This window comes from Macrobrachium rosenbergii, chromosome 43 (genome assembly GCF_040412425.1).
Source record: "Macrobrachium rosenbergii isolate ZJJX-2024 chromosome 43, ASM4041242v1, whole genome shotgun sequence".
Classification (NCBI taxonomy): Eukaryota; Metazoa; Arthropoda; class Malacostraca; order Decapoda; family Palaemonidae; genus Macrobrachium; species Macrobrachium rosenbergii.
The window spans coordinates 24,702,327-24,725,602 of NC_089783.1; the positions used below are offsets into that span (position 1 = coordinate 24,702,327).

The 23,276-nt window shown below is 37.3% G+C and overlaps 2 protein-coding genes across 2 annotated transcripts in view; one reads left to right on the forward strand and one right to left on the reverse strand.

The window, feature by feature from the left end:
* Positions 1 to 23,276, reverse strand: part of LOC136828662 (polyunsaturated fatty acid 5-lipoxygenase-like) — a 131,498-nt gene that overhangs the window by 89,518 nt on the left and 18,704 nt on the right. The gene's annotated exons all lie outside the window — the stretch shown is intronic.
* The window catches only part of LOC136828663 (uncharacterized), an 85,315-nt gene continuing 73,054 nt past the window's right edge, over positions 11,016 to 23,276 (forward strand). The window contains exon 1 of the mRNA XM_067086722.1: positions 11,016 to 13,124. The gene's annotated coding sequence lies outside the window, so the exon portion shown is untranslated. The remainder of the gene's footprint in view (positions 13,125 to 23,276) is intronic.

The following is a 23,276-nucleotide window of genomic DNA, read 5'->3' on the forward strand; positions in this document are numbered from 1 at the left end:
GTTTTGATTCCAAGCTGAAAGATTCGATTGGAGATTATCGTGCTTACGTAACGATATGAGAGAGACTTCAAATAAGCAAGTATATTAAGTCTCGTGTGGTGTGCTTGACTTTACATAAACTTAATTTTAAATGGATTCCTGAGATGTAAGGCACTAGGCATTTACAAACATTCTTGTAATGAGTGATTTAGTCCACTTAGAGAATGAATTCAGTAACATCTTTTTGTAAAGTATTTGGGTGAAGAAATTAATTTTTTTAGTTTTTGCCTGTACTCAAGACGGCATTCACAAGTTTCCTCAGAAGTGAATAAATTTCGGAGATTCCACTTCTTGAATTGAACAAAACGTATTCCGGTGAAATTCATGATGCTGAAATATCCCTTGTTTTAGTTACATTTGAAAATATAAATAAAGTTCTCGTCTTTCCGAATGTATGACTGATTAGATGTAATAGGATGAAACTAATTGTCATGTATTTTTCAACAACGACTCATTGTGGTTGATTATTAATAATACATAGGAAGGAAATGAAATGTTTGAATATTTGCAAGCAGCCCACAACGAAGAAAGAACGATCTGAAACTGGTTTCTAATTCGTTCAGTGTTGCCAAGGAATTATACATTTCAGCACAAAGGAGACACTGAAAAGAGGAAAAGAATTTTTTCCTTATGCAAAACTAGGAAAAAACTAGGAAAGATTTTTTGCTGATACGGTAATTTTATTATCTTATTAGCTACTCCTCTCTTATTTTCCTTGTTTGGCGAATAGGTATAGTCGAAGGTATATAACTTCGCAGATTAGCCTATTCTTTGTCATTTTATCAACTTGGGGGTTTTAAGTCAAGAACATCATGAATGCAAGTGTACTTAACGAGATCTTTAGTAGCCATTATCAAGTTCGGGTTTGTTGCGTTTAGTCGATATCACTTGTTATTATTACAACCTGTAACTTTGGGTGTGAGTTTGATCTAGATGCACAGAATTTTAGGGCTAATGAAGACCGCTAACGATATTCACGGAATTTTGATTACATCACTGCTCAGTAAGTGTAACCTTACCGGATATTTACATATCTGCAAAGCGGATTATACCAGGTGAAGTTTTTGTATCTTCCAGTTTTCCTGATGATACGTTAATTACACTAAACGTGTTTTTTTTTTTTTTTTAGTTCAGTGACTGACTTTGTTTTGTTTACCATTTGCATTCTTGGCGGAGGCCACCCGGGAAAGCCAAAGCGTTTTCAGTCTTTTATAAGAAAAGCCTTCTTTCGCTATGTTTCTGCAGCTTTGCCAGGGTTGACTTCCTTGTCATTGACAAAATAGCCACTTTCTGTATTTTATTAGTTAAATTACAGACAAGTACCCACACCGAGACGATAGCTTACTCCCGCCTTTGATGGTAAAGGCAAAGGAAATCGTGTTACCTTTCCCAAAGGGAGAAGATTCATTGACCCGGGGTAGCCTCGTCTACATGAATGCTCCCCTGCACACTCAAGCGTCTTGAAACTGATGCTTGTGTGTGGTAGAGATGTCCTTGAATGTTTAGTACCCTCAGGGACAAGGCACAAATACAAACTTTTTCTTTTTCTAAAGGGGGCATTTTTATTATTACAGTATAGCAAGAAGAAAATCACGAACGCGTATTTCCTTCATGATTTATTGCCGTTTACAATTTTGTCTTGTTTTAGAGTTCGTTAGAAACATGCCAGTAGCTAAGAATAAATAAAGATTTGATGAATTACAGGGCGCCGAAGTCAGTTTATATGATTTGAATATATGCTCGTATTTTTGTTTCTGGAAACAGTACTGGTTTCAAGAGGTTGAGCTTTGCCTCTTCAAAACCTAATGTTTTGTGTTGCATTCACAAATGAAGAGCAAAGAAAAAATGTTGGCCTTGTATTAAGACTCTGAACATACCTTGTAGCATTATAGCCAAGTTGAGTCTCGCTTTTCAGAGATAACAGCGCGCAAGATGCATACATTCAGTGTGTAAAATTCTCAGAAACCACTAAGTCAGGAAGCAGCCTTTTAAGGGCTTTGGTTGTGTTTGCATTGTTCATTCACTCCATACGTCAGTTCTGGACAACCCGTTGATGATATCATTTATTCAGGGAAGTCTGCTGTATGTTAGAGCACCAGTTTATAACAAATTTTGTTTACTGGTAATGTAAAAATATTGCAATGGAGGGATAATATTGCTAGAGGAAGTCGTTTGTAAGTGTGCATGCATCGCCATCACTGTTATTTGTCTTCTTTTAGACGTATTTATGAAACATTAACTTTTTCCATATTTTTATTTCTTCCTCATGTAATTTTTTTTTAATCATTCAGTGAAATCGTTCCTTTCCCTCCCTGCTTGTTATTTTCCTTTTTTTCGTTTCCCTTAATTTCACTCCTTTTCGTGTCAAAGGTAATTCTTCATCTTTTTTTTTTAAGGAATTCATCAAGTTGGATTTTATTAAGCCATATACACATTTAAAAATTTTCACTTCGCTTTGAACCTTATTTGAAATTATTCTCAATTCGTTGTGTCGTCATTTTATACAACACTCCTAATCTAAGAACATTTTCTATTCTTTTCTTTAACCCCCTCTCATGACTCGTTATATTTTACAACTAAAGCCTGTTTGTCAAAAATACTCCAGCTTCTATTTCGAACATCTCATTCTTCTTGTCTCTGACATGTTATTTTATTGACCTATGGTAGATTTGTTAAAGACATCTTTCCGATCATTGTCAAGTTTGTTTTACAAACACCGACCCACTTGATCATCTTGAAAATTTTTCACCACGGTAATCTTTCACCAATATAAGCAAATGGAATTACGTATAATATATATATATATATATATATATATATATATATATATATATATATATATATATATATATATATATATATATATATATTTTTTTTATGTATGTGTGTGCGTGCTACTTCATAATATATTTCACTTTTTTGTATACATTTTTTTAATCACATGTGGCTAGAGATACGCGAAATTGAAATAATAATTCCGACTTAGTACACTGAATCACGAGATTTTTTAGATAGCAAAGCTTCTTGACCGGACATCCGGTAAGCTTTCAATCATGTCAGTCGAGTCGGTTTTCATACTGGCGTTTCTCCTTACTCTAAAGCGAGGAATAACCTATCCTTCTTGCCGTTGCATTTAAGATTTCATTCCGTTGCTCCACTGATTTTCCGACGTTTCTTTTTCCTCTTCTGACTTCCAAAACCTTTAGTGCCTCTAGTCGTGTCCACAGTGTCTGTATGCACCCTCCCCCCAACTTCAGCTGATTCCCTTCTAAACTACTCTAAGTAGTGTGTGTTTACAGCTCACCAGATGTCCTCGTTCCTCATTGTATCTAGCCGCGTGTTACCTTTTATAAATCTAAGCGCTTTCATACTAGCTGCATGTAGTTATCACGTTGCGTGTGACTGGAAGGTGCTCTATCACCAATGAAGTCATAAGATGTCCTCAATTTGTAACATGGACGGCACCGGGATTTCTTTTATTCCTTACTTCAGGGAGGAGGCAGTATGCATTTAACTTAGTGATATGAATTTCAGGTAATGTCTTCGAGTTATAACTCCTGAAACGTGTTGTAAAATAATGATACATACAGTGTTAATCAAGAAACGGAAATGTGAAAAACATGTGCAGTATCTGAGGTTGAAATGTATGGTAAAAAGGTAAATGTAAAATAATGACGGCAGCATTCATGCAACTTAGTTTTATCTAATATTTAATAGCTGTCTGCTTTTGTTCCTGACTTTTCCCTCGCTGTCAGTGCGTCAATTATTATATTCAATTATTACGTGTGAGAAATTTTCCCTTTTATATATTCTTATTGGAAGAAATAATGGTATTAAAACGTTACGTTTCGAATACACGTTCCGATGATTGCACGGTCTGACCGACCTCAGACCTATCTTCATATTCAAAGCAAATGAAGTATGTGATGTGAAGCGATATCACAGTAGTAGTTCGTAATCTTCCTCTTTTTGCCTTCATGAACACTCTGTTTATGAACCGAGGCTGTTAAGGGCGCCATAGTGAGCACATATGAGTGAGGTTGATTACAATGATTCATTTCCCCTACGCCCTCGGAAGACTTTATTCTTTGTATCCCAATTAAGCATTTCCTTTTTAGCACATTGGCCACTCTCTCTCTCTCTCTCTCTCTCTCTCTCTCTCTCTCTCTCTCTCTCTCTCCGAAAGATTACGTCATGTGAACGGTATTTCCTTTTCTTCGTTTCCCGTTTCCATGTTATACAATATCCTCGGCATAACATCTCCGCGGTTTGTCTAAATTTATCCAGATGATTCAGATTCCGGTTTGAAATTCAGCACTGGGGTAATTTCACGGACGTTTCAATTATGATTATTTGCTTTTTTTCCACATTCCTTTTCTGTATGCGTATATCACTGAAATGGCGAATGGGCTGTTCAGGCGCGAATGCAAGTTCTTGTCTGTGCACGCCTGAATGCAGTGTCACTTATTTATGTAATGATTAGCGTAACCTTAACGGAAAAACAGAGCTTAAATGTAAAGCCGCACCTAATATCGCATCTTGTGTATCCTACTCTCCAAGCTTCATTGATTGGAAACAATACTTGTTGAAGCATTCTTTGCCTTCCATTTTATTTCATGATTCAAATCTTATAAAGCAATTAGAAAGAGCATGATCTTGATCAGCTTTTCATTAACTTGTGAGAAGACAGTCGTATTATTGAGACCATCAGAGTGATTACTTTTTATAAGAATTAGTATAATTGTTATTATATACATACACACATATACAGTATATATTCTTAATTTGTACTCCTTACTACATCTGAATTCGTCGATTGTTAATTATATATAGTTCTAATTTGTATTATAGGAAGGAACCTTACGCCCATGCATTTTACGAAACTCATGATATTGGCACTGAAATGATGGACAGAAACAGTATGTTTCTATGAATATTAGTCATTAACATAACTTCCTGACCGCTTCTACACAATTAAGGTAATTATGCACCTTGCTTTGCTACTGTTAAACTTCACTTGAAAAACTGTTATTACATTCTAGACACTGGAATTCTGGGCATGATGTATTTTATCTTCTTATATTTCAGGCCGTGAGATATTTTAGGCCTTCGTCTTTCTCCACGAAGAATTTTTCAGTATCTGAATAATGTGCGACATTCTTCGAGCTGGTTAACTGCGGATCCCCATATTTCTAGCTGTGAAAAAAATATTATTTATATATCCATAGTGATTAATAAGTGATGAGATGGTGCTCAGTATTTTCATAGCCAGTTTCCAATTAAGCATATAAAAAAAAAAAAAGAAAGTAGAAGTGATACGAAGTCGGTGTGTGGACTCTTAATCCGTGGACTCTTCCCTTGAGTTTGTGTTCACTGAAACTAGTTCTGCTCTTGTCTTGTCGCTAATTTGTTCGTATTTAAGGATTATACACCATGGTGTCACCAGGGAAATGACTGTGGCAGGTGCAACGGACAAAAGACACAGTCATTTCCCTGTTGAAACCATGATTTAAAAATCCTTAAATATGAACAAATTAACTATAAGACAAAAGTAGAACTATTTTCAATGAACAAAATCAAGGGAAGAGGTTGCATTAATTGATATCATTTTGGTCTTTTGACAAATTTTCTCTTTGCCTTAAATTCTTCGCATTAGCCAGCTTGAAACTTGGATGACATTCCATGATTCTTAATATGCAAGATGTGCTCCGTCAGGCAGCTCAAGGTTTACTTAATTTATTATTTATCTTAAGTGTTCAGAGACTGCAAAAGTTCGCCAAGGCTGAGCGAGCAGACTATCCTCCGAGAGTTACAGTCCGGGATCTCCCAAAATCTAATCACTTGTTGCTTGCTAATCACGAAGCCGACCTTTTAGTAAAATTTTTGTAAAAACTCACATGTAACTTTTTGTGTAATTCCGCTAGCACACAGAAAGACAATCGAAGAAACAAGCCGAAAATAGACCATGACTTACTTGCTAAGTGCTTCTACAGAAGTAAACATCTCCAAGTGCAAAACACTTCAAAGCCTAGTTCAGTTTTGACAGAGAGGGTTAACTTAAAATGTAACAGCCACTGAAGAAACGAAGCGACACCAAAAAGGTTATAATGATTACGTAGTTATTCACACCATGAATAACTTCCTAATATCGCGGCAACTTCGGTATCGGAGGCTTTAAAACCAGTGAATAATTAAAGAATTATGCGTGACTTGTTATTACTGACGTAGGTCAAAGGCCTAGCTCCTAGAGAAACGGAACGAAAATTTTCAAGTAAAGGCACTGCTTTCCAATTTGGCCTTATCCAGATTCCACCCATCTTGCCTCAGCAAAAAAAAACTCACGGATTTTTCATACTGATTTTTACCCAGAATTAGTCCATAAGTACATGAATGGCTACTTCCCAGTTTGATCTTCAGTTCCATGATTTAATTCAACCATAAGGGTTATAACAAAATCAGCAAGTTTAAATTCACTTCCTTTCAGTCTTTCTAAGACTCAAAGAGGTGTTATTATTGCCCTCTTAACCAGCAATAAATTCTTAGATTATTTTTTTCCGTTAATCGGAAATCATTCCCATCTTATGTTTGATGAGAAAATTTGGTTTTCAAGGTTATAATCGTTATATTTTCTTCTCTACGTAATTTTTCCCAGATTGGAAAGAAATTGTATATGAAGTACATAGACACAAAGTTCCTAACCCAACTGAAGACATCGTTTACTCTACAGCCACAAACGCAGTTCAAGAAATTTTCATTTTATCACTGTAGCGGTAATCAGGATGCGACAAAATGTTACTGTTTTTTTAAACCGTTGTTTCTCAGTAGGTTAAAGATGCTCCAGTGAAATGTTAGGGATTTTAAATTACTGTGAATTGGAGATCATCTTATTTTTGAAACTAGTTTCCTCATGACAGGATTTGTTTATCACAAAGAATATTAACGACGTTGATCATTTTTTCCACACAAGATTATTAATGTATTAAAGTCATTGTCGAGTTTGGTATTCAATTCTTGCAAGTTATACTAAATAAATTTGACGTATTCAAGTGAAGTGCTATATAGTTGTAGTATAAAAAAAGGATAAAATATTGGCTCTTTCTATTCTTTTTTTTTTATTTAACGTAACCGTTGATACAGCTACGTATGTATTCCATAATGGATTCGAATATCGTGGGCCATATGTGCAGCATCTGGGTCATCTTAGACGTCTCATTTAATTGCCGCGCCCCGGCTGGTGAATGTTTAAAATTTTAAAGTCCTCAAGTTAGGCATAGTCTTGGTAGCATGGCATTTCAGCCTTGGGAGTGAGTTCTCATTCTTGAAGGCACACTCAGCCACACTTTCGTCTGGTTATGAATGTTTTTATCCTGTATTTGTGTATTTCTTGGATTGTTTTCCTTAAATGTCTGCTGCGCATTATTGCGATATGACACCTACTTCTTCGAAGAGCGCAGTATTTATATTACATGGAATGTTGTGAGAGTGACATCTGCACTATATTTAGGTGTTGGACCTTGACTTTGCTGTTAGGCTCCTAAAACATCAAAGTTGCATTTGTTATCATTTCTGACGTTAGCCTTTTATCGTCGTTGTGAAGCAGAAGGTTTTATATTTAAACCTTTTGCATTTGTAGCCTCTTTTTTAAGCGTTTGGGAGTTCGTTATGTTTCAGTGTATAATTTTTGTCAGTTTGGTCAATAATATTTATACTTAATAATGCATTTGTCTAGGTTTCGTACTCATTTTCCCCTTGGATGAAGAAATTATGAGTTATAGTGTTTCGTGAGGCTTCTAGAGTCAAATCAGTATCAACGTAAAATGTGGTCAGGTGATTTGTCAAGCTTACTATGCAAAGACGTAAAAACAAATTGAACAATATGTTTTGTGATTAAGCGTTGTTTACTGCTGATATGATGGCCAAAAGAAGTGAGATCAAGAAACTATTTGAATGACAGAAGGCTTTTGTCATTTACCTCTTTACCATAATACTGACCAAATGGAGTAATCCGATTACAGCAAGGTGAGACACCTACCCAGCTTTGCCTAAAAGGAAAATGTTAATGATCGCGTTCTGATGATTATTTATTCACTCTTCTTTCATTTTTCATATATGATGTGAATTTCCGAAGAGTAAAAAATACATGTAATTTATGGGGTTTCAGATCGCAATATATACAGTACAGTAATTAGTGTAATATTTTATTTTGTTTTATGCACCAGCAATCATTCGACCATGTTGACCAGCAAACCGTCCTAGCCCTCACCATTTACTAACCCAGAAAAAAAACGGAAGAATAAAATTGAGTCCAGACTAACCCTTAAGGAAGCGATTTTAAACCTGCCCCATGCAAGGGGGTACGGTTACAGAAGCAGAAGACAACATAAGATGAGGGAGAATTCCAGAGCTTGGCTGGTGATATTGGTCTGGGGATGGTTGATATTAACGCCTGTAATTTTGAAAGTTCTGGATGCCCTAGGATAGACTGTTTCGCATCTCAGGCAACAATTGCCTAAAAAAAATTTTTACTGAAAAATTATCAAGACGCTGTAAAACAGGCTGTTGACTAGACACAAGTAACAATGATTTACTCCTGTGGAGAAGAAAAGAAAAAGGTTCCACCAAATTATCGAATTCCAATAAAAATCTTATTTAGTGTCGAAGCTTTTGTATTTTCTGGCACGGGTACTTCGGTGACATTAAGAAGTAAATCAAGGTTAATCGTACAGTGGTCAAGTAATTGCCGTTGCTGCTGCTACTACTAATATGATGACTAAATTAAAAGAATAATTATATACCAAAATCTATATTGAACACTGAAAACTTCCTTCCATTGCAGAAGTGTACAAGACATTAGGGCTAAATAGGTTAAATCATGTGGAAGTTTCTGAAGAATAAAAGAACTATTGCAAGTTTGTAAATCCTTAAATGTATTTGGCTTTCATTGTCCGACTGGCATTATAATTTTGGTAAATAAAACATCATATTTTAGACGATACGCGTAAAACATCATTATATATTTCGGGGCCAGAAAATTACAAAAACAAGAAAAAAATCGATGGGTATTACAGGAACTTCGATTACGGAATATTTCTTCATTGTTTGGTAAATCACTCTGCTATCCACAACACCAGCGTTTCTCCCAGCCAGGGTTCCACAGACCTTCATTAGGGGTTCCTCAAGAAATCGTGGAATAAATACTATTACAAATGACGGTGATCTGAATTTACACAGCTCGAATAACAATGGCCTGAATTCAATTCTCAGCCAATATATATGTATATATGCGTCTGTGTGTGTGTGTGTGTGTGTGTGTGTGTGTGTGTGTAGTGATACCTCAGTAGGTTACTCGTCGTTAATTGGTTCCAAAAGGTACGACGAGTGCCGGAAACGACGAGCACCAAACAAGTTTTTCCCATGAAGAATAAAGGAAAATAAATTAACTTGTACCAGACCTCCCCAGAAAATACCATTTTAAAATGTATTTTATGCAATGATGGACTTGTAGTTTATTTATACAACAAAACAATAAATAAAGAAAGCAATAATTACATTATACACAAATAAATACTGTAGACAGTAAGTTTATTTTACATTTTGCTTTTTTTCAAAAATCATGACCTTGGAAACACTACCACCCATTTATCATTTATCCAGACCAACAACAATTGTTCGTACTTCCTCGAGTGTTTAAGACCTCCGTTTTGTAGTTTTGATTTCTTTAACAAAACGTGGCTTTAATTTCATCTTTATTTTTACGATTGTGATCATAATCTTATCACGCGGTACTCAGCAGAAAATTCAGCTCTCGTTTTCAGCTATTCTCTCTCTCTCTCTCTCTCTCTCTCTCTCTCTCTCTCTCTCTCTCTCTCTCTCTCTCTCGTGGTTCTAAGTAAATTCCTTTTCTGTACGCTATTTCCATTACAGGGTTACAATCCCTTATCTAAACACTGATTGGCGTTTTTTTTTTTAAGGAGGATAGAGCGTCGTCATGAGTTCGACGAAATTTAATGCCGCTTATAGTCCCTCTTAATGTGAACAGCATGCGTTTCCCGTATATACTCTCGTATCACGCAACTTTCCGAAACAATTTTTAGTCAGATTTTAGGAGGATGCATCATGCTCAAGCTACAAAATGTGTGTGTGAACTGCTGGTCTGGTTACACCTTGTTACACCGATAGTAACCATTTGCAGAAGTAAAGTAACGTTAATTGTAATAAAACTGATGTTTTATTTAACGTTTTCAATTATATTGTGTGTATTGTCATATTATCGTATTAAAAAACATGAAGAGTGCCATCATGCGCCATTTGTATTCCGTTAATGTTTACGTTCTCAAAAACAACAGCTGATTACGTTGTACAGGCATCATCATTGCCAGTAGAGTTAAATAAAATGTAATTCTGAGGTACATTTTTTTGTAAATTATCTATTTATAAATGCAGTAAATTTTAAATTAAACAAAGTAGTGATTTCATCAGTTCTGGACGTTGCTTTCGCCTATTTTTTTTTTTCAGCCGCAGTGTAAATTGTGTTATACGATCTTAAGACCTTCTCATCCCTTGCGCGAAAGATTAATAAAAGTCACTTTATCATTACTTATCTAAGTCACCACTGACAACTGGCAAGTTTTTAGTAAGTCAATGTAACGCAACTCTTAATAAGCGTGCGATCGTTGCAGTATCTAACATCGGCAAACTGATGTTTCTCGATTCGGCAGGGTTGCCAGTTTAGCGAAAAAGTCGCTAAATTTAGCTACTTTTTACTATATCTAGCTACCAGATTTTCAATTTAGCTACTCAGCCACTTTTTAGCTTCTTTTCATCAAGTTTGACGATATTTTTGACTACTTTTGTAATATCACAATCAAATTGGAAATGAATACTGAATATGTGATATTGCTAGTCAAATAAACTGTTACAATCGGGGTAAGGAGGTAGGAGGAGGCTGGATGGTGGAAGAGTCATAGACTGAATATGTGCAGGACAAGACACAACAGCGGCAGCCACTGTTTGGGTTTCAGTTCCCTCCCAACTTTTATGAGTGTAACCTTTTGTGAAGTGTCTGTCACAATGAGCAAGAAGTACACCCAATGTTTTAGACAGGATTGGTTGAATGACTCTAAATATAGCAAGTGGTTAAGTAGAATACAAGGTGATGATACAAAGGCACATTGCAAGTTCTGCAGTTACTGACTGCAAAGCTGAGTGATTTAGACAAACACAGAGCCACAGCAAAACATAAACGCGGAGGAGCCATTTTCCTCTGAAAGACAAAGACCACTGTCGTTCGAAAGAGTTGATAGTGCCTCCAAAAAGTCAGAGGCACAAATGGCTATGTTCATTGCAGAACATTGTGCATTACGAGTAGTAATCATCTGACAGATATGTGTAAGGAGTGTTTTAGTGATAGCAAGGGCTGTGAAGATCTAAAGTTAAAACGATCAAAGTGCAGTGCAGTGATTTGTAATTTGAATAGTCCCGCATTTTGAACAAGAACTCAAGGATGACATAGGCAACAAAAAAATCAGCTTGTTGATAGAAGAAAGCAATGACATATCTGTGACCAAGCTCTTGGGTATTGCCATAAGATACTTCTCTGATTTAAATAAAACATTTGTGACAACGTTCTTAGACTTGGTTGAACTCAGTGAGTGCAATGCAGATGCAATTTGTGGTGCCCTTAAGAAATCTCTGCGTAATCATGGACTGGAATTGCGAAAACTCATTGCTATTGGAACTGATAATGCATCGGTGATGACAGGAGTTCACAATGGGGTGTATGTGAAATTGAAAGCTGAGGTCCCCCATTTATTACTCATACGATGTGTCTGTCATTCACTGCAGCTTGCAGTTTCTCATGCTGCCAAAAAACATCTACCCAGGCACCTAGACTTTTTAATCAGAGAATGCTATAATTGGTTTTCACATTCTTCTTTAAGGCAGGCGAAATACAAAAAAAAGCTGTATGGTTTAATTAACGATGGAATGAAACCTATAAAGTTAGTGCAACTAACATACGCTGGATGTCAATTGAGGCTGCCATTGTCCGAGTGTTAAACCAATGGGATGAGTTGAAACTTTATTTTGAGCTCACTAGAAGAGAAGAGAGATGTTACACTGCAGAGCAGCTATATTCCATGTTATGTGACAAGAAGAATTATTTGTTCCTCACATTTCTGAAATATATTCTTGGAGAGGTCCAGTTTGTGAACAAGAAATTCGAGGCTGAAATTAATGATCCCACAAAACTACTGAACGATTTGGTTCAACTTAATGACTCAATGATAATAATTCCAGGAAGGAGGATTAATGAAGATGAGGATATACAAAGATTCTTGGATCCTAACCCCTATTTGGGCTTTGAGTTTGAGAAGTACATGAAAGAAGAGAAATTTCCTGATGAGCCTGAAATTCGCAAGAGGTGCATTGAGTTTGTAGTTGGCTTGGTGAAAGAGCTTCGCAGTCGCCTGCCTGACAATGTTAAAGTTCTATGTTCAATGTCAACCCTGAGTGCAACTGAATGTTTGCAACCAGTGAAGGCAAGAATATTGGACTTGGCCAAGATGTTTGTGCAAAATGAAGAACTAAGACGCATACAGTTCAATGGAGGAAATTACACTACACTGTATGGAAAAAGGCTGATGACAAACTCCAACTTTGGGCAGAGGTAGCAGACTACAGTGATGCCACAGGAGAAAATCCCTACTGAGATATCAGTGAGCTTGCTGTAACAGTACTTTCCTTGCCCCATTCGAATGCACACACTGAACGTGTGTTCAGTCACATGAACATTGTAAAGACGAAGTTACGTAATAGAACGAATAATGAAAATCTTAGAGCAGTCCTAGCTATCAAATATGGCCTTCGCAGAGTAGGCAAATGTTGCCGTAACTACAAATTACCTGCAGATGTAATCAAGAAGATTGGAACACTTGAAGCTTATAAGAAATATACTCCTTCCCAAGAAGCGTCTACTTCACTTTGCACTATTGAGGATGAGGAGGACTGGGATCTGAGCGAGTTTTGATGGAGAGGCCATCTTATTAAGCTTGCAGATTGCCAAGGGCTTTTCATATATGATAATTGTAAGTATATGTGTATTATAAAAATTTTTCTTTTGATGGTGTTATATGGTGTTATATCAGAGACATGATATATATATAGACTATATATATATATATATATATATATATATATATATATATATATATATATATAAATATATATATATACATACATACATACATATATATATATATACATACATACATACATACATACATACATACATACATACATACATATACCTTATATAAATGAATATATATTCTGTATATGAATGTGTATGTATATATATATATATATATATATATATATATATATATATATAGATAGATAGATAGATATATGTATAGGTAGATGATGTTTACAAACATACATACTGTACGTATGTGTGTGTACTGCTGCTAGTATCTCCTTGGCCTGTTTTGATATGTGAAAGTTCAGAAATTATCATTAAGGCAATGGCAATATTTATTGAGGTACTTTAATATTTTCAGTCAAGAAAAATTTATGTGTATCCTTTATGATTATGTGGTTATCATCTTCTGCCTCAATAATAACATGTTTGTGATAAAACTAAAATTCTATTTTTAGCTACTTTTTCGGAGAATTTCTTTTAAATTTTAGCGACTTTTAGCGACATTTTATGGCTAATCAGGCGACAAGTATTCTCTGTGTGTTGGCAACCCTGGATTCGGTTGTTTACGTCAGTGCTTGCTGCTGTTTATGCCAGTGACCTGCATACTTAAGTAATGGGTTTTTAATTGTGAGTAATAGAGATGAATTATTTGACAGGCCATAAGTTTGGTAAACCTGGTTAAATGTATGGCGATGTGCGTTTAGTCTACTGAACATGTGCTTTAAGACAAACACTAACTTAAGATGTGCTGTGCATTATCAGGGGAACTAGCTGAAAATGTGACAGGCACAGTAAACCTAGCCTAGGATATTTTACGGAAAATGAAACTCACCCCAAAGCCATGATGTACGGTATGCTCAAAAATAGCACGAAAACGCAAAAAAAAACAGCAAATGTTAGAATGGATTAAGAGTCGGGACAAACATTTATAAGCTTGCACGTCGAGTGCCAAGCAAACGACGAATACCAAGACAGTTTTTTCTCGTCAAAATGCGTCGGAATTCAATGAGTTCTAAACCGGAATTCAATATAGTTCCTATATATATATATATATATATATATATATATATATATATATATATATATATATATATATATATATATATATATATATATATATATATATATATATATATATATATATATATATATATATATATATATATATATATATATATATATATATATATATATATATATATATATATATATATATATATATATATATATATATATATATATATATATATATATATATATATATATATATATATATCAGTGGGTGGTGGATGTGTGTGTACGTTCCAGAATAACTCTGAAACACATTGAGCAATTTCAACGAAACTTGGAACACTATCTGGAAGAGAATACTGTGGGAGTAAGACATCACTGGCACCAAAGGGGGATGGGGGTGGGAAGAGAGTGACGTAAAAACAACCGAAAACGATAGATATTAGTGTCTACTCTATAGTTTTTGAGGTCGTGAGATGAATAGTGACACTCCCGAGTCCTGCAAGTCCAAGTTCAGCCCCGACAGGAAGGGAGGGATGAGAATGGATGAAAAACAAAATGTCAAAAGTGACAGATATTATTGGCTAATCCATAGTTTTCAAGGTCTCTGAGATGAATAGCGACACTCCTGATGCCCTTTAATTAAGTCCAAGTTCAGCCTCAATAGGAAGGAGGGTGAGAAGGGGTGAAAAAACAAAATGTTACAATGACAGATATTAGTATCTAATCTATAGTTTTCAAGATCGCTGAGATGAATAGTGACTCTCCCGATGCCCTTCAAGTCAAAGTTCAGCCCCGATAGGAATAGGGGTGAGAGGGGGTTAAATATGAAATGTCAGAAATGTTGGGCAATGTAATTGAAGCAACTATCTGAACAGGAAAGAGAGAGAGAGAGAGTAAAGGGGTTGTTAGGGAGGAGAAAGAGGGAAAGAGTGAGGGAGAGAGAGAGAGAGAGAGAGAGAGAAGAGAGTTTATCAGTTGTCATTCAGAGTTTTCCTGGGCAGTGCCGGGTTGGTCAGCTAGTGTGTATATGTATATATATATATATATATATATATATATATATATATATATATATATATATATATATATATATATATATATATATATATATATATATATATATATATATATATATATGTAGAATCTACTGGTCACTTTTACCAGACACATATGTAATTCTAATAGCCACAATGCCCTCCAAACTTCTCGAATTTTTTGTGCGTTTTTGGATATGCTTGTAACTACGAAGCCGTGACATCCAAACACAAGAAATTTAAGAGACTTGTGATTTGCCGGTCGCGTGACCTCCGTGTGGTTAAGGTGACCGGGGTTCGTCTCCCGCAACTGGCAAATCACAAGTCTCGTAAATTTCTTGTGTTTGGATGTCACGGCTTCAGTAGTTAAAGCATATCCAAAAAGCGCAAAGAATTCGAGAAGTTAAGAGGACATTGTGGCTATTAGAATTACATATATATATATATATATATATATATATATATATATATATATATATATATATATATATATATATATATATATTTACATCAGGCAAAGGTGACGAAGTGAAGATCGGTCATTAATAGGCAATGCATTTATTACGCCGACGCGTTTTTTTAACGACATTGTTACATTCCGAAGGCTAAAAAGAGAGGGAAAAAAGTACAATATTAAAATGCATGGAAAACAAAATATTAAGAGTCTCAACATAATATTATATACATGTACTGTCGTGCACAAAATCCGTTCCCTTAGCCATCCAGACAGTGAACACGAATCTGCTGACTATGAAACACCGAAGCAGTTGAACAAGTAACTAATGGAAGACCCAACAGATGTCGCACCGTAAGGGCATATGGGAACAGGAAGGAGGATTGGGAAGCAGGTATGTTTCTTGAACATAGAGTAAAGTCTTCATATTCTAATACCGTTAAGAAAGTGATCATAAAGTTTTTGTTGTTGACGATACTGGGTTTGAGTGTAAAATGTGCAGTTAAGGAAATATGCAAAAAAATACGAGAATAAAAGTGCTTAGGAAGTCAGTATTCATGAATTAGTATTTCCTATAGATTATCATTTCTTATCAACAGACATGACTGTCCACAAAATCGATACAAAACATTTCAGCAACAGTACTTACGGTGGTGTTCTATAATCTGCCAGCCACCTCTTATTAAAAAAAAAAAAAAAAAAAAAAAACTAACATTTATAGCAGAAAATTAGCAAAATTTCAGTTCACTTACGTTATTTAGGTAGCAACCACAAACTGCTGCTGGTGCATCCTCTATATGTAAACATTCATAGATCTGTTATATTTAGTTACATTGCGTGATTGGGCCAACATCCATAATGAAAGTGGGCGATATGGGTTATGAAACAGAATGCCAGTTTTTAGTCACTTACATATTATGGCTATACGTAATTTTTTTTTAAATACTAACACAAAATGAAAGATTCAGATACTTTCACAAATGTAACAAATTCATATTCATTAAAAAGATAGAAAGAAGGAAGCAGAGAAAAATATTAATAATAGCACAGAGATAAAGACAGATAAAATTGAGAGGAGAGAGAGAGAGTGCCTCTGAGTAAGTGATAGTCTAATAGACATAACTAGCGAATTATTTTTTTCAGTATGTATTGTTTGGTGGTTTTGTTGGCGGTGTGAGGTTACAACGACGCAAATTTGCTGTGAATTGAATAATCTTTTACCTGTCCAATTATGATTATTGTTAATGTAGAATGCCATGGTCATGAAAACTACTAATCCACAAACTATTATGGTGTTGACACTTTTTAAATGAACATAATAGTCTATACCAAAGGTTTTAAGGATGACGCTATCCATACCTGTGGTAAAAGGTATACCTTTGGTATGAGGTGACTTGGGACACGCACAAATGCCAGTGCAGATTATGGAACACCACCGTAAACTCTGTTGCTGAAATGTTTTGTATCGATCTTGTGGAAAGTCATGTCTGTTGATAAGATACGATAATCTATAGGAAATACTAATTCATGAATACTGACTTCCTAAGCACTTTTATTCTCATATTTATTTCGCATATTTCCTTAACTGCACATTTTACATTCAAACCCAGTATCGTCAACAACAAAAACTTCACGATCACTTTCTTAACGATATTAAAATATGGAGACTTTACTCTATGTTCAAAGAAAAAATACCTGCTTCCCACTCCTTCCTGTTCCCATATGCCCTTACGGTGCGACATCTGTTGGGTCTTCCATTAGTTACTTGTTCAACTGTTTCGGTGTTTCATAGTCAGCAGATTCGTGTTCACTGTCTGGGTGGCTAAGGGAACGGACTTTTGTGCAAGATAGTTATATGAAAAAGCAAAATAATTCCAGGAAAAAGCACCTCCTAGACCGAAAGTTGAAGACTGAATTAGGGGTGGCATGCTGACATGGTGCTGGTATGTACTTAAGATGACGGCGATTCTTTTTAGTCATTCTGCCGCTACCATCGACCTTAATAAGGTATTGCCTATATGGATATTTTTCCATCACAACCCTGATCGATCCCGTCTTTTGCTTGCTGCGTCCTGCATAAGAACCTTATTTCTTACCCATAAATAAGGTAGCTGCTTAGCGTGTAGGTCATACAACTGTTTGTCTCTTTCCATGCTTTTGACCATCGCTTTCTCTTTCTCTTGATGTAATCATCCAATGGCTATCAGGCAGATAGTATTCCTTTGCCATGGGGAGAGAATCCCGTAGTTGTCTCCCCAAGGCTAACTATGCTGGCGATTAGTCAACATCTCTAAGAGGTGGGTTCCTGTACTGCATGAGAGCTCTGTCTGCTGAATCTGTATCAAGATTGTCATCTCCTTTTACGTAATCCCTGATTATACGCATGGCAGAGCGAACAGCTACTTCTGCTCATCCATTTGATTGAGGGTAATGCACTGATGAGGTAAGAAGTTTCACACCCCATCTTCTGTAAAAATCTGTCATCTCAGCGCTCACTAGGTTTGTACCCCTATCGTTGGATATTTCCTCTGGAGTGCCCCACCAGCAAAACATTCTTCTCATCACAGGGATAAGTTTTGAAGTGTGACACCTCCAGCCAGCCAGTCAACCTGTCAGCATAAGCTAAATAAGATCTGCTTTCCAACTGGAAAAAAGTCAGCCACAGTCTTTTGAAAAGGATATTCTGGCAGCTAGGTGGGCAAAAAAGGTTCTTGTTGTTGGGAGGGCACGTGTACATTGCATGTCTCACATTTAGTCCTTTGAAACTTTATGTCCCCTTCTATCCCAAGACAATACACATACTGCCGTGCCCTACGTAACATTGAATCTGCACCTTGGTGGCTTGAGTGCAGACTGCTCGCCACTTTACTCCTTAAGTCGCCTGGCACCACCAGATAAATATGTCCTTCATGAAATGAATATGTTACCAACCTCCAATGTGTCCAAGTCTCCCTCATATCTGAAAAAACAGTTTCAATGCAGACTCTACTAACTTTCTACTTTTAGGCCAGTCATCTGCTCGAACTCTTTTCAGCAATAGCTGGTAATCTGTGTCCTTGCACATCTCTTGACAACCTGATGGTCAAGAACAATGACATCATTCTCTATGCCTTGCAATGAATCACTACGGCAGATGCCCTAATGTCCACATCTTCAGCATCTATGATATCTACATCGTCTCGGGTAGCCTTAAGACTCAGGTATTGAGATAAAGTGTTGGCGGCTGTATTTTTATTTTCAGCAATAAATTTCACTGTAAATTTGAACTGCAGTGTTTTCTCTTTCAACCAGAAAAGCCTTGGATTGTCCATGTGCTTTAACTCATGATCGCCAAAGAGTTTAACTAAAGGACGGTGATCTGTCACAAGCAATAAGTTTGGGCACCCCAGCAAAAAGAGGTGTGCCTTTTTCAAGCACCAGACAACAGCTGCTGCCTCACCTTCAATAGGAGCATAATTCATTTCCTCATTAGAGAGATGCCTACTTGCCCCCCACTTGATAACGGCCTGACAACTCCCGAGGACCTTCATCAATCCCCCTGCTGCATGCTGCAATCGTACACCTGACTTACATAACTTGTTTACATCAATACCCAGGCCTTTAGCCAGCAATACATACTTCTGGCCTGGTGTCTGCAACGGCCTCCAATGCACCGGATTTATTCCCATTGCTACATAACACAGGAGCTTTTAACACTGGCTGTGTACATAATGCAGCTCCAACATAAAGCATCCATTCCCAGCCTTTTGCCACCTCAGGTAGGGCAGGTTACACCTGTCTTGAACGTTTACTAGTGGCACCGTCATGTATTCTAACATGCCCTATCGTAGTATCCAGCGCCCCTTTGCCGTACGCATGATTTGATTTAACATTTTCTCTGTCAACATAACCTTTGTGGCAGCTGGCAAAGTGACTGATTTTCCCACAATTATGACACTTAACATTACCTGCTGGGCAATTCTGTCTGCCCTTAATGTGTACAAGACCACAAAAATAACACCTTTGCTTGGGCCTCACACTTCTCCTGAACGCTTCATCTTTCTATTTATGTATGCTGTTTTCATTGCTGCCATGCTGTCGAGCGGTGGCACTGGCATAGGCCCATTTGCCTCTGTATCATCAGCTACTCCTGCCTCGTTGAAAACATTTTGCTCCCCTCGCCTATGGGATGATGGCAAGCCTACCACACACTCGAATGATTGACACTTCACCATAAGCTTGCAAATCTTATCATATTTTTCAAAGTTCTGTAGAATGTCTTGTTTCAACCTGACATTGCATAGGCCGCTCACTAATTTATGTAGTAATATATACTCAGTCAAATCTTCACAAGTAGGACAAACGAACCCTCAGTCTATTGCATCTTGCTGACACAAGTGAATGTATTCCTTTGCTGATTCATCTGCGCCTTGCTTCCTACTAAAGAACCTGTCCCATAAGATGGCCTTGTTCACAGTCTTCATAGTAATATTCAAAATAGCCTCGAATGCGTCTCTTATGCTGAGAGATGCCCATCAGTCTCTGGAAAACTGGGCATCAATAGCACTTCTTAACTTTTCTTCACAGTTTAAGCTGATGTTCAGCACCACCTTGCACTGAGGTATCACGCTGAGCTTCAGCCAATCCTCCATCAATCTCCTCCATCCTCTGAAGGCGCCCGTTGTCATGACATACTTGCATTTCTTGGGAGAAATAGGTTTGTCATATGTTCGCCTGGGCACTGTTTTCCCCACGTTGGACAGCATAGCTCTTCCAATTGCCTCTGTTATTGCTCTGAAGCCGGTTCCAAGTCCTTCAGGAGTGCCGCATCTGGGTTGGGCCACCCTTGCTGTTCTCAGAGTACCCCAGGTGATGGACTTGCAAATCTACTCATTGTGTTGTAGGTCAGTCCGGAACACTGCGCCATGAAGGATGATAATGACATACGGGGCTTCATCCACAAGACGGTTTATTAACTGAGACCAATCACCACGACGGCTACACGGTGAATGCTGCAGAATGCAGCCTACAAGACAACAGTCAGTGTCGCACTGAAAGGCTGGCACCTGGCAGGCACATCAGTAGTGCGCGGCTGATACACGTGCTCCATCGAGCAATTGCATAAGCAGCACCATACAATCAACATATCTTACACATTACTGGCGTTGTTCCAGTCAAGGGTTAAGATTTTTCACCACTGTCTCTCAGTGTCAGCTACCTTTGACTGATCAACTAGTTCAACTGGCAACTCAGGAAATTGAGGGTGTGCATGGTTCAAACAAACAGATGGCGATAGATTATTTTCTTTAATGTCCCAACATTTTTGGTAAATGAGTAAGTAGTTCCTTGCAAGCTCTGATAAGGAACCTATGACATCTAGATTGGATGTTTTTAAAGTCTTCATCCAAAATCAAATCATCCTTTATTTTGCTATTCAGTAAGGAGGAAAATTTTGGCCAAAATCAACTCTACTGAAAGGAAGAAATGTTGACATAAAGGTCATGTCAGCCTCAAGTTTTATACAACCAGGATGCAATACTCTTCTGAGCAATGTGAGTGTGAAAGCTTCAAGCTCATTTAGAAGGCTGCAGTGGTTAGCTTCTTTTTGGAAAAGTGGATTCATTCTTTCAACCCCGCTACCGAACCCTCATGTGACTACAACGACTCCATTTCGCCATGTGGGATTTGTTCACGCAGGTCCTATAGATGTACAGGAGGATCGCACCTACATCCCCTTGATCACCTGTCTCAGCATTCGGGCAATTTACCTAGATGTGGTGACAAACTTGAGTGCTGATACCTTCGTCCTGTGTCTACACAGATATGCTGCCAGTCATGGCGCACCAGCAGAGATCTACAGTGATAATCATTCAACGTTTAAGTCTACAAGTACCTTGTTGGCTAACCTATGCGAGGAAGAGGCAACCCAGACATTTTTGAATCAGCGAGGAATTCGTTGAAATTTCCAAACACCACATTCCCCCTGGAAGGGTGGAATGTTTGAAAGACTCATCAGGGTCACGAAATGAGCCCTGGCAGCCTCATTCAACAAAGCCTTGTTCACGGAGGAGCAAGCAAGGACGTTCGTCAAGGAAGCCGAGTGTGTAGTCAACAACTGTCCGCTTATGTACAGTACTGTGGTGATGGCCGCAAAGATGAAGTCCTCACTCCATTGCATCTTCTACGACGTAGAATTATTCACCTGATGGCAGTTGCAGCGCCCAATGAAAGTATGATGGACACATTCACAATGAAGAAAATCCGTAGCGAATACTTCAAGTTAGTTGATGCTCTATGCAGCTTTCAGCTACGATGGAGCACCAAATATTTACAGTGCCTATGACAAAGACATGGCTTCTGCTCTGGTATGACGACCCCTTTACGATGTGATGACATCACACTGGTGCAAAAAACTGATCGATGTCATAAGTTATGGCCTCTGGGAGAGGTTAAGAACTATATCCTGGAGACGATGGTGTCATGAATTCAGTAAGGGTTTTGTGTGAGGGTGAAGAATGTCTCATCCCAATAGAACACATTGTGCTTGAAGTGAATGACCGACATTTGGACATTAACAGTAGTGTTGCGTCACGTGCCATGAATGACAAGAACGGACTCGTAAACAATGAACATCAAGCTAATGATAGTGTAATTGTAATTCCTGATGAAACTCACGAACTGATAAATGAATCAGAGACAGTGGGTGTTGACCGTGGCAATGAACTGAATTCTGTGAAATTTAACGCAGGGGGGCTAGACCCAAAAGAAAAGCCGCTCTTTCAACGAGAGAAAATGAGAAATTTAATACGAGAGGGTAAACTCTAGTATTTTTATGTGTCATGTATAAACATTGTTCCTGAAAGGAAGGTATGTGCCATGGAACACTGTGTGTCCATTGACCTTAGCATTAGATTACTTAGTGAGTTTTGCGTGCTGCTGAGCAGGAGGATCACCAAATTTGCCAAATTTTTGTTGCCATAAAACTCTCGTCCAGTCGTTTAAGCATTGTTTAATACTCGTGGGAGTCAAATCATTCATGCCATATACATGTCCATCAGACACGCAATTGACGAGCAATTTGGAATGACATGGATGATGCGAAGTTTTTCAATTGATCTTTTTGATATCGTGTATTTTCTTCTATACCCCTGTGTAAATTCTGTAACATTCAACAATGGTTGCATTGTTTATTTAGAATACCTTCTCTGACTGCCATTCTGGAAGAAAAATTATTTTTATAATACAAGGATGATAGAAAATGTTCTAGAAGCGTCCCTAGATGCGACTTAAAAGCTGAGGTCGACCAGCAATCGTCCTTCTTTCCTAGCTACTCCTTACATGGGTAACATGCTGCAGATGTGACAGAGAGCCGGTGCTCCGGAGACTCGTACGCTATGGCAAAGTCCAGTGCTACTTCTTATCGAACTGTATCTAAGTAATCCTTGCAATGAAAAAGACACCTAGCGTGTCAGAGGAACGAGCGATCAGGGAAAGTAGGCTAGAATTCTGTTTCCAAGTAAATAAGTGTTTTTCTTGCTCCAATTTAAGAACTTAA